General features: G+C 42.9%; 1 long non-coding RNA gene across 2 annotated transcripts in view; it reads right to left on the bottom strand.

The window, feature by feature from the left end:
- Positions 1 to 477: 477 nt before the first annotated feature.
- The window catches only part of LOC146174453 (uncharacterized), a 53311-nt gene continuing 41556 nt past the window's right edge, over positions 478 to 12232 (bottom strand). The window contains exon 3 of one of the 2 annotated variants that reach the window (XR_014701764.1): positions 478 to 695. This is a non-coding gene — a long non-coding RNA (uncharacterized LOC146174453). Of the gene's footprint in view, positions 696 to 3408; positions 3546 to 12232 lie in introns of those variants that run through there. The other variant, XR_014701763.1, reaches the window with a different exon arrangement.

Genomic DNA, 12232 nt, shown 5'->3' with positions numbered 1-12232 from the left:
GGCTAAGCCATATGTTGGAGCTAATGACTAAGCATTCAGTGACTCAACACTTCATCAAAGCATTGATCGCGTTAGTAGGCAGCACACAGAGAATCTATACTCATTGTTATCGAGTCTGAAACGACCTATAATATTTAAATGCGAAGCATGGGATCTCCACTCACCCGCTATAAATTTTAGTCCAAGCCAGGCAGCATGTTCGCAATACTAGACATGAATCATGTTCACTGGAATGTATTATGTAAATATTTCGGCTTATAATACGCCCACTGATATGTTAGGCGTTAGAAAACCAGTCGCGGAAGAAAAAACCATTGCAGGGCAAGAATTGCGCTGAATGGATACTGTAAAAATCTATGCGCAGGTGTGGGTAGTCACAGCTCGCGTGCAGGACTGCCTGTTTGCAATTAAATTGCGGGCGTAACAACTTATAGCGAGTAGGAAAATAACGTTGTAACATCTGCCGCCGGCTACTAGTTAGCTTAAGAATGTTTTCCGAATATTTTTATTCAGCGGCTGTACACTCTATTACGGACTATTCCGCTTGGCAATCCTCTGTTTTTTGTGAACGCTGCTTCGTACGCTGGAGGAGGTGGGAGAACAGAATCAAGGCACATCCCGATGGTTGGATTACTCGTCTCCCGGAAACACTGACATCCCGGTGGGCAGCGGTGTTGTTGGAGACGTGGATCACACTAAGAAGACAGGAAACGACAAAACATCGTGCTTATTTGAAGGTCTTGCACACATAGTTTCTTTGGGAGCCGCTTGAGCGACTCGGGAAAACACACTGCAAAACACTTGAAAAGAAAAACGCATTCCGTCATATTTGAAAACACTGGCTTAAGATGCAAACTTATAAAACAAATATATTTGCTAACTAATGGTTGTCAGAGTGAGCTTTTTATAGCTGATGCAACATAAGGGAACAAACTACACTATCAGATAATAAATTTATTGTGTTATGTTGTAACCTGATCTCTCCTGGAGCGATGGTATGAAAATTATATAGAGATAGGAATAACGTTGGCTGCTTGCCGAATGCATGTTTCCGTCTTTTTGTGATCATCGGCAACTGTGGATCAGTGTCCAAGCTGCTGTCTGCTCTGTGGCAGTCTTTACATGGTCTTAGGTTCTCGCATTTCAAGCCGATTAGTGGCCTGCTGAGATGCGGCCGGAGTTTTAAGTGGACTAAAGGGGATTAAACGAAACCAAAACGCCACCCTGTGTTTACGTGCCATTGCATGTTCAGGATTGCCAGATAGGTGAAGTCAATCCTGGAGCCTTCGACTGGTCTTTCCTCACAGCCTCTGCGGTTTCTTGATGTTCTCTTTCAAACAAAAGCACTATAAGTTCTCCATAACAACGTAGCTTCCAGCAATGTGGCTGGTTTGCCTGCGTCCAATATGACTATGGGGAATGTGGCCACAGTAGGGCTATTTCCCCCGTTCATACTTTTCTTCTGTGTGAATACATATGCACGTTTTTAATACCTAAGTGGGTGGCCCTGATATGAAACGGAAAACTGCATCACTGCATAGTTTCTTTTGTTTAAGTAAGCACATCGGCTGTGTGTTCTTTGTAACTAGAATCGCAGCTTTGTTTGAAAACCTTCCATTGAAATTCATCGTCACACATTGTGGCGATGTCAACCATGGAACCTCATCATCCTAGGAGAGAAGTTTCGAAGTATTGTTAGAATTCTCCAGAAAATAAAAATGCCGTGAGGCGGCCAGTTTTAAAGGTAGGCGAAAATCAAAGCATGCATGCTGTGCGATTTTATGCACCTTTAAGAATTCCATGTGATCGATATTTTTGAAGCCTCCACTACGGCCTCTCTCATAACCTGAGTTTATTTGGAATGGCAATCCCCATATATTAAACTAAAAGTTTTGGCTTTAAATCATGCAATGTCTAGTTTCTAGATTACACATAAATAATAAAGGCAAGTATTTAGAGAGCAATGACTGGATGAGTGGCGAAGTGTATTTAATCAAACCAGTACTCCAAAGGGGAGTTGCGGGTGGGTTTCGTGAGAGGGTAGACTTATAATTTTATGAATGTGATTATGATGGTCACGAATTATTTTAATTTTAGGCGCCCTTTAACTTTTATTTGGGTTTAAATCTCTAACTTCTACTCTGGCCTGTTCAAACGTTCATGTAAACATAAAGACGAGTATTATGGTGGACATTTCTAAAATGCTTGATTATAGGCTTCGCGCATCGGTCCCATAGAGAAACATTTGGAAACAGTTTTTGTCATAAATATTTCATATCGCTAAGAACAAGGGAGGGAACATTTTACGTCCTCCCAACGGCTTCACTGTGGTAAAAGGCAACTGTACCACTTATAAGGAAGCGCCATAAAAACGTTTTGCCTTACGACTTTCAGGCACCGTAGATGATTTATTGCGTGAACAGGCCAGCTTAATGCCCTACAGTAGAAACAGTGAAATGAGTAAATGCAAAAAGTAATAGTAACCTGAATTCCTTTTTAAACACACACAAAGCATGCACTCGCATTATATTGTATACCGAATACTTTGCAGAGGGAATAAATAAGCAGAACTCTGAAACCAGGCATGTGAAATGCAAGGTTTAGGGGCCACGCACATGAATACGGGCTACTATGGACGCCGAAATTTAAAAATGTAAATACATCAAAGGAACCACGATTTATCCTTTACACTGGCAAAGTTCAGTAAATGTGCACACATTGCATTGCGCCTGGAAGGAAACACCCAATGCGTAGGCGACACCACATCCTTTCTTACTACTCGCGAATGCCACAGACAGTTCGATCGACAGCTCTTGAACGCCGGTTTTGCAGAATGCATTCAAAATCTGTATATGAAGCAATGGCTCACACTCCTATCTGTGATGGTGTGGGCGTGTGAAAATGAAAGGTTTAGGAAAACGAATGTAGAAAAATTGATGTAATTTTGGAATGTTCGAAAAAAAAATCAAATTATGGCAAAGCAAAAAGACGGAAAGGCTGTAGAAGGGACAAAATCAGCTATAAACAGCGACATTCAAGGGTAAATAAAGATCACAACATAATATATAAAAGAACCACATTTGCTTCTTAAAGAAAAATAAATATATCTAAACAATTATCAACATCAGCAAAGCATAGCGGCAGTTGGCAGCCGAAACAACCTTTGCTGTATTGATTTGGGTAAACAGTGAATGGCATCACACTTCTAGGTTTCTAACTAGGGCTGTTGTCTTCAAGTGGTCGTCACACGATTCGAGATTATATTGACTATTATTGGAATTGATTGCTGCGGCAAATATATTTCTCCATAAGAAAGACGTTTCGTAGCATACGTTATTCCAGCGCTTCCACAAATTTATCGTTCAACTCTGCTTAAATCAGTTATTCCACCCAAGTCACACTCCCCTGTTTAACTTGGGCACAGAGCTGTATCCAGCAGGCAGCGGAAGGGACGGGTCGAGACACGCTCCCATCTTTGACTGACTTGTTTCCGCAAAGCACTCGCATCCAACCGGGCATTTATTCTGCCTTGAGAATGGGTTGCACTCAGGAGATTGAAATAGAAAAATATGTAAACATGTATATTTACATCCAATTCAATATGTTGTTTATTTAAGTTGTTGAAGTAGGCAATACAATATAAGTGGGAGCAAGAAAAGGGAATAAAAAATCAATATTACTAATTGTACTCTTAATAGCATTCACGTAAGATGATCTACAGCCTGGTTTTCCTTTATATGATCATGGGGTATCACTTTTAAATCATATATGAGGCCGAAAGGGAAAAGCTATGTATTTTCCTTTTCATAATACTTAACCATGCAGAACTGTGAGAGCTATAACTGAATTTGAAAGGTATGAATTTTGAGGAAACTTTTTGCAATATTTTACGACCAGTGTGCTTTTATATATAAATACAAATACAGGAATATCCGAGCAGAATCTGTGTTGTCCACAAGTTCCTAAAATTTAAATGTAACAAGGATTCAGGCAGCGCTATTACTCTTTAATAATCAGCCAAAACGTTTTCTTCTTATAAATATTGGTATGTAATTTTGGCACTTCTGGTTAAGGCTATCACGGTAATGCATAACGGCAAACACTATTTTGAGCAACTCTTGCAAATATTCGCGTATGCCTTTTGTTTCATCACCAAATCCGAAATTGTTAGCTGCATTGACGAGAATATATTAAGATTAGTGTCCCCATGAAAACTAATTATCTGAAGGGTCTAACGCAATTTATTGTGGTTGCCTTGTGTGGTTGTCTTGGATGCATTCGATGTGAATATCGCATGGTAAAAACCAGTTTTCAATGAGTGCAAGAATTCCACCGACCTGATCCTGCGACTTTCTGTGCTGAACTCCCTGGGAAAGGAGTTATGGATCAAAGAAAAGCCACATATGAGCTCCTGCCACACTAGGCGGGCTTATGGTTGACCGACGGCACATACCCATCGGCGCAATCCTTTGTGAGTCGGAGAGTCTGAGTACGGCCGCTCAATGGAGGCGCACTTGGTGCGGCCCGTCGCGTCGCGCCTCAATGCTGGGGAAGCGCGTATTGGAAGAAGTTACAGTTTCCGCCGTCACTCTCCGCGGGGGCGCCACCACTCCAGGATAAAGCGCCGCCGGCACGCCGGGCACGGACGAGCAGACGACGCGGAAGGAGCGCGCTGGCTGGGTTTGCGCGTGTTATCGTTTTGACTACTCAGCATAACCGCGTGGTTCGATAGTTCTGCATGCGCGTCATTGGTGCCTGTGTCAACAGCGTCCTAAGCGTATGCAGCACCATGGCAGGCAACTGCTGTGTGCCGCTGTGCACCACGAAAGCAAGAAAAGATCGGTTACCATGAGTTCCCGTGCGATTCACAACGTCGAGCTGCATGGCTGCAAAACATATCTCGGGAGGGCTAGGATGGAAAAGGAAGCCGGTGGGAGCCGAGTGACAAGTCACTGGTGTACTCACTGCACTTCGCAGATGACGATTACAGGAAGAACATAAAACTGAAGATCCTGCATCCTTAAGCTGTCCCCTCCGTGTTCCCAAACTGCCCACATTACAAGTTAAGTTACTCACGCGGGCTCATGTTGAGCCAAACAATCTTGAAAAAATTAATGTGCGCAGGTCAATAGCTTTATTTTCCCCACTTGTTATAGCTACACTTCATTTCCCCCTGGACAACCCCCCGTGTCATTCTGAAGCATGTGTGTTTCAAGATAGCTGCGCCACGATCACATTTATGACGATGATATCAAAATGGTATGCCTTGTCCAACATCGCATAAGTGAAGCCATGGAGACACCAAGAGAAGCCGCTCTGTTTGTCAGATGACGAGCGACTCTCTTGGTTTGAGCTGGACTTTGCCATATCGAAGACATTCAGGTCCAAGGAGGCACGTCGAAGCAAAGGCTAACCAAACAAACGTACGAAGTGACAATCATGACAACCAGATCCACAGTGGCGCAAATTAAGGACCTTCTTGATCACATCAAGTATCTTACAACAATGACTTCTGTGTGCCTTACTAGTGCATTGCATTTACCCGAATCTTATTTTCAGCTTCCGATACGCCCTAAAGCAGGCTCTGAAAGGGGGTCTATAGTATCGCTTTTTAGCAGCCTAAGGCAATTCAAAGGCGGGAACGACAAAGTTGACGCAAGGGCTGCAGTGTTCATCTCGGAGAAAATACTGAAGGTACCACTAGCAAAAAAAAAAAGAATATATCGACTGAGATTATACACATTTTGCCATGCTTTGTGCAGGTTGGCATCTTGCAAGCATCAGTCTGCAAATGCATCTATCAACAATAGGCAGCTATAAAACTTGGCATTCGTGATTATGAAAGTACCTTGTCAACTGCCATATCACGTCTGCTGCGAGGGAGTTTTCGAGTCAGTTTGGATTCATTCATGTGTGGTGTGAACCAGCAGCTGACATAGAGTTAGCACCGAATGCATTCTTGGCTAGTTATCTTGCACGTCCATTTGAAGAAAAATTATACGAATAGTTTTAGAGAATCTCATGAAACATTTTTATTTATTCTGTTTTCAGTGCCTGCCCGTGCTTTCATTATTTATATATTACCAAAGTTTAAAAACTTCTAGTGCTTACTTTAGAGTGTCAATAATTTTATTTTATTAGCTCCCATCCATTCATTAACTTTGTGCCTTGTGATTCATGCAAAACCCTTGACTTATCAAAATTCTTGATGATGGACGCCTAAGGTATCTGAAAATCACCATGCACCTTTGTTAGCAAGGTGATGAAGTGACTGCAGGTCATAAGAAGCAGCAAGCTATGCCACATGTTAGTTTCATCCATTCTTCCCTATTTTGTGCAATTTCCGGAGTTGATTTGCGTAAGAGAAGACCGCAGTCACACTAAGGACCTAACCAAACTAACGCGACCACTTCTGACCAACTGGACAGGCAACATCAATTAGACAGTGGAAAAAATCACGCTTGCACGTTAACCTTTTTAGAGAAAAGTTCTTCGCTTGTAAAATAAGCTTGCGTGTCTTCTGTGCATCACGCGGCTTCATAATATCAAACGAGAAAAAAATTGCCTGAGCCTGCGGGCGTGTCGTTGAACTGGCTATCTTGTGTTGTTTCTTTTGCAACAGTTTGTGTTAGCTAGTATGTTTAGGTGGTGGTACCCACTTGAATATTATTTCCAGTGAAAAGTGAGGAACAGGCTGAACAATAATAATGTTGAACGCTACGTCCTGAATTGTAAGTTTCCAGAAAAGTGCACGCTGAATAAATGGCCCCAGTCCATGTCCCGATTTCATGATTGCAATATCTAATACGTTATTACAGTGGTTGAAACGCAACTAAATGGGTGCGCACTCAGCGAAGCACACGACTGCTTCGTTCTCGTTGTAAACGGAAGACCACGAATGACTTGAAAAAGCCTTTGATGATGACTTGCCTCTATCACCTTATCAATAGCAAACTTGCACATAGCATCACATAATGTGTGAAACGCCGCTCATAATCCCAAATTGAGCAAGCGCCGACCACGCAGACGCCGAAACGAAAGCACAACCACGGCCGCTGCGCGCAGCTCTCCGCCCGGACTCGGATGGATGGATGGAATATAGGAGCGTCCCCTTTGAAACGGGGTGGTAGCAGTAGCTGCCATGCTCATTTTTCTCCCTATATCTTAATTATTGATTCAGAATGGTTAACTAAACCATCATGCTATTTATTAAATTTTGTTCCTACATTACTAACGTTATGTCACTTCTCTGCTTTTAAGCCGCCAATCTTCCAGTCGTTTTTTGCTAGTTTCCACCGCCGGTTTATTCACCTGGCCACTGTTATCTCTAAACCCCAGCGCTTCAGGAACAGTGATTGCGCCTGCACCAACTTCCGGATGGATACCATTACATTCGAGTATAATATGGTCAATTGTTTCACTGGAGATTCCACATCCAGCACATGCGTCATCTCCATTGTTAAATTTCTTTTTGTAGCTGCGTGTTTTAAGGCACCCTGATATAGCTTCAAAACGTAGGGCACTGCCTCTTGAGTTATCAAACAAATCTTCCTTTTTGATCTGCATTTTCCACTTTCGGTACAATACCACACTCTGTTTCTTTTCCATCGAATTTATGCAATTTTTACCTTCTGTGTTTTTCACCTGTTGCTTAATGCTCTTTATTTCTCCGTCCTTATTATTAGCATACTTACTGGTTATTTTCTTAGTTCTTTTCCTCTATTGTGAGTCAACGCTTTTTAGGTACAGGTATTTAAATACTTTAGATGCCCATCTGTAACTGCCCAATTTCCTCAGGCGTTCCTGATATAATATTTTACTCTGAGCTTACCGTACTTCGAAAGATGCCCAGCCCATACCTCTCTGTACCGCCTCGTTTGTAGTTTTGCCGTGAGGACCTAGTGCTAATCGTCCAACGGATCTCTGATTTGTTTCTAATGTCGACTGTACCTCTGATTTTAGGCACAAAACCGCATTTCCGAAAGTAAGTCCGGGCACCATAATTCCTTTCCAAATACCTCTCAAAACCTCATACCTATTGTATCCCCAAAATGCCTTATGCTTCATTATCCCGGCATTCCTTTGCCCTTTGGCCTTAAGTGATTGCTCATGCTTTCCAATGTATGCCAATCATTCATTCAGCCATACCCCCAGATATTTATATTCTGCTACTCTAGGTATTTCAAGGCCTTGTATTTTAAGACCCTGATCAGTTGAGCCGTTGAAAATCATCAGACCCGACTTAACTCCTCTGAAACTGAAGCCCAGAGCGTCCCCTTCGTCTCCGCAATACCTAACTATAGTTTGCAAGTCTTCCAGACTCGCAGCTAGCAGCACAATATCGTCTGCATACATCAAACCGGGGAGGCGCTGCTCTACCGTCTTTCCACCTAATCTATATGACAGGTTAAAACCTAGGTTACTGTCTTGTATCCTCCGTTCCAAGTTTATCATATAAAGCCTGAACAGCACCGGTGATAGAGGACAGCCTTGTCTTAATCCTTTGCATACTTTGACATCCTCCGTACTTCTTATCCCTTCTCACGTAATTTCTACTTTGTTATCCAGGTATATTTCCTGTAGGAACTCTATTATCTCATAGCCGATACCTTCTTCTTTTAATATGTTCCACAGGAGTTCCCTGCTTACGTTGTCGTATACGCCCCGTTTATGTCCTGGAAGGCCAAATACAAAGGTCTATTTTCCACTATATATATTTCGATGCATTAGGTAAGAATGAACAGGCTATCATCTAAGCGCCTACCATTTCTAAAGCCGTTCTGAAGTTCTCCGAATATCTTGTTACTTTCAACCCATGCTTGCACCTTTAATTTCACCACCTGCATGGCTAACCTGTACATAACAGATGTTATGGTAATCGGCCTGTAGGATTTTATGTGCATCCTGTCTCCTTTCCCTTTATAAACCAAATTCATTTTACTCTGCCGCCAGCTGTCCGGAATTTGCTTATTCGTTATGACTGTTTCCAGAGCTTTTAACAACGTTTCCTTACTTTTTGGACTGAGTTCATTAATCAACGTGATCGGAATTCCATCTATTCCTTTAGATGTGTTTTTAGGAATATTTTTTTCTGCCTTTTTTCGGTTTAGATTGGTTAGTTCTAAGCTGCTTTGTATTCTGCTACCTTGTGTTGCTTCCTGATTTGCGGAGGTTACCCTATCGTCGCTCTTAAATGACTCGGCTATAACAGATGTAATGTAGTTCACTGCGTTATCTTCCTTTAAACAATTTGCCTCGTTATCTTGAATCCGATCTTGCTTTCTTTGATTCTTCTTCCCTAGCCAGCTTATATGGTTCCAGAATTTTCTTGATGCGCCTCTAGAGGCATCGTGTATATCAGCCATCCAGCGATCGGTGGACTGACTTATTTTACTTTGGACGAGGGCCTGCACTTGAAGTTTCTTTTGTTGATATGATTCCCATTTTTGGTCGATTTCCTCCTGAGAAGCCTGTGCTTTCTGCCATTCGGTGTTCCCTTGAAGCAGCCCGTCGTTGTTCAATAGCTTCCCTGATTTCCTTATTCCCCCAGCTCCGTGGCTTCCTCTTTCCATTCCAGTGGTTTGCTACTTTAACCTCCTGAATTTTCCTCCTTATGACTAGTTCTACCTGTTAATAATCCCAGTCTTCCATGGGGCTTTTTTCTATTGCTTCCTCTATGTCTGCTGCTATCTGCGCTATTTGATTGTCGTTTAATTTTGCGTTTACGTTTTGTCTAAGTTCCATTTCTCTTTTCATGAAGGGCCCCATCTGCAGACTAATACGTTTATGATCCCTTCTCACACTATACTCCCCTTCTTCGTCTATTTCCATTTTTGTGACCTTGCTATAAATTTCATGCGACATTAGACAATAGTCAATGGTCGTCTGCCTGTTGCGGAATTCCCACGTGATTTGGGCTTCACATTTTGTTTCTCTATTTACTATAACTAGATCGTGTTGCTCACAGAAATCTAGCATTAGCTTGCCGTTACAATCCGTGTATCCATCCAGATCGTCGATGTGGCCGTTCATGTCCCTCAGTACAATAATATTGGCCCCGTTTCCAAACTGGCTTATATCTTCACTTACACATTCAACAAGATCCCTGTTTTCTTGCCTGCATTGATGACCTGTTCCTAAATAAATTACCCCTAGCCTTGTCCTTATGCCGCCCATTGTTCCTGAAACCCAGATATGTTCTTTACAAGATGATTTAATTCTTTGCCAATTTGTTATCTGGTGTATCAACATACCTCCACCCTTTTTTTTGCGTTCTCGTTCTGTTCACCCTTCCCAGACGTAGCCTTCTATAAACGGCGGATCTTATAGATCCCTGATATGAGTCTCGCAAAGAGCGTACACACCTATTTTGTCATCCTTCAACTGCTGTTCTATCTCTAGCCATTTTTCTACCTCCTTGCATGTTTATGTAGCTGATCCTAGTGTTAAATTTCTTTTTGTACTTTCCTTTCTCGACCTACTCTTTGCCATTTTTGGGGCTCAGCCTCCATTTTTACACTTTCTTCTGCTTCACTTCTAACTACCTCTGTACACGGAGTCCTCGCGGACCCCCTAAAAAAGCTACAGCCCTGCCTGCCAGGCGCCAGCCGATCTCTGCTCCCACCCTTCTGTTAAAATGAATGCCATCTCGCTGAAAAGCCCTACCAAAACCTGCTTTATGTACCTCCCTGTTTACCTCAACCACTTCTAAACGCTTCTCCAGGCTTAACTTTCTTATGTCCTGATTAACTGTCACCACGTCCTTTTTCATCTTTCCGTTCAATTCTAGCGCCTGTGGTACTGTGCATACAACTATCTGCGTCTGCTGTGCTATCTCCCTGATCTCAACTCCCTTAGCTAAACTTTCCACCACTCCTGCAGCGTCACCATTTAGGAGATCGTTTAGCCCCGCGGCTACTATTACCATACTGCGCTCTCCAGAATTCTTCAACAGCCTATTTTTACTCTCTTTTAGCACTGCCCTCATTTTTCTCCCTGGGAAGGCTTCAACCAACACTCTCTTATCACCCCTTACACGTTCCAAGATATCTCGCTTGCACCTGTTCATGTTAAAATTTCCGGCGATAAGCACCTGGGCCTTCTCTCTCCCTCTCCCAACTGTTGGCTCCTGCTTTCGTTATCTGTGTCCTTGTCTCTGGGATTTTCATTCTTCCTTACTTCATTTTTTTCTGGCGTCTTTGCTGCTTCTAAATAACTCTGACGGTTCGGATCCGCCCGACCTACTTTGCTTATGCCTTCCATGCCAGTGCTGGCCCCAGCCACGTGGCCCGCATTGAAATGTTCGTCTTCGTTGGTTCCAAGGATAAAGTCGGCCCCTTTTTTTTCAATTTGAGTAAGCTGTCCAAGCAGTTTCTGATTTTCCGCTCTTAACAAACGTACTTCATTTTCTAAATCATCCACACGAGACACTAAACTGCCCCTTTCTTGATCAAATCTATCTAGACGCGCACTCAGTACGCAACACCGACACAAAAAGTCGCTGCCTTCCGCTTCACCTACAGAGTCAAAACGCGTTTCCTTGAAATTAACCTGCGCCTCACACTGAGTACACTTTACCTTCTTTTGATTGCACATCTTAGCGCTCATCGACTGAACTATATCTATTACGAAATCTCAGAATATACAAATTGCCAAAAGAAGACACAAGAAACGACTAGCAAACACGCGTTAAAAACCAATTCTGCGAATGCCAATAGCCTAGAAAAAAGATATTTATCTAAACAAGATGACTAAATAATGAACGCCAAGAAAACCTAGCTGCCGGCACGAAAAACCAGGCCGCTAGGACAAAGAGTTAAATCTATTCTTTAGGCTGCACCTAACCTAACTAGCTGAAAACAAAATAAAGTTAATAAAAGAAAGAACTCATCTCTCCTCTATTTGACGCTTCGGAAGTTTCCGCTGTCGCCAGTCCGTCCGTTTCCGGTAGCTACGTGCAATCGGAGGAGCGATGGAACCCGCTTCCTCACCACACGGCTGTCAACTGTCAACTGGACTCGTCCCGGAGCGGTGGCGCCGCAGCTTTGGCGATGAGAACTAGGCGCAATACGGCTCTCTTGGGCGACGCGACGGGCCGCACCCAAGTGCACCTCCATTGAGCGGCCGTGGTCTGAGTATGTCACTGGGTAGGCGACAATGTCGAAAGCTGATTTATCGTGAGAGCACGTCCTGGAACCCCGTGACATGATTGAGGTGAGGAGACCTGCTGCTG

Source organism: Amblyomma maculatum, chromosome 11, assembly GCF_055883805.1.
Source record: "Amblyomma maculatum isolate TAMU_Amacu chromosome 11, ASM5588380v1, whole genome shotgun sequence".
Classification (NCBI taxonomy): Eukaryota; Metazoa; Arthropoda; class Arachnida; order Ixodida; family Ixodidae; genus Amblyomma; species Amblyomma maculatum.
This window is presented reverse-complemented; position numbering and strand designations above follow the sequence as displayed.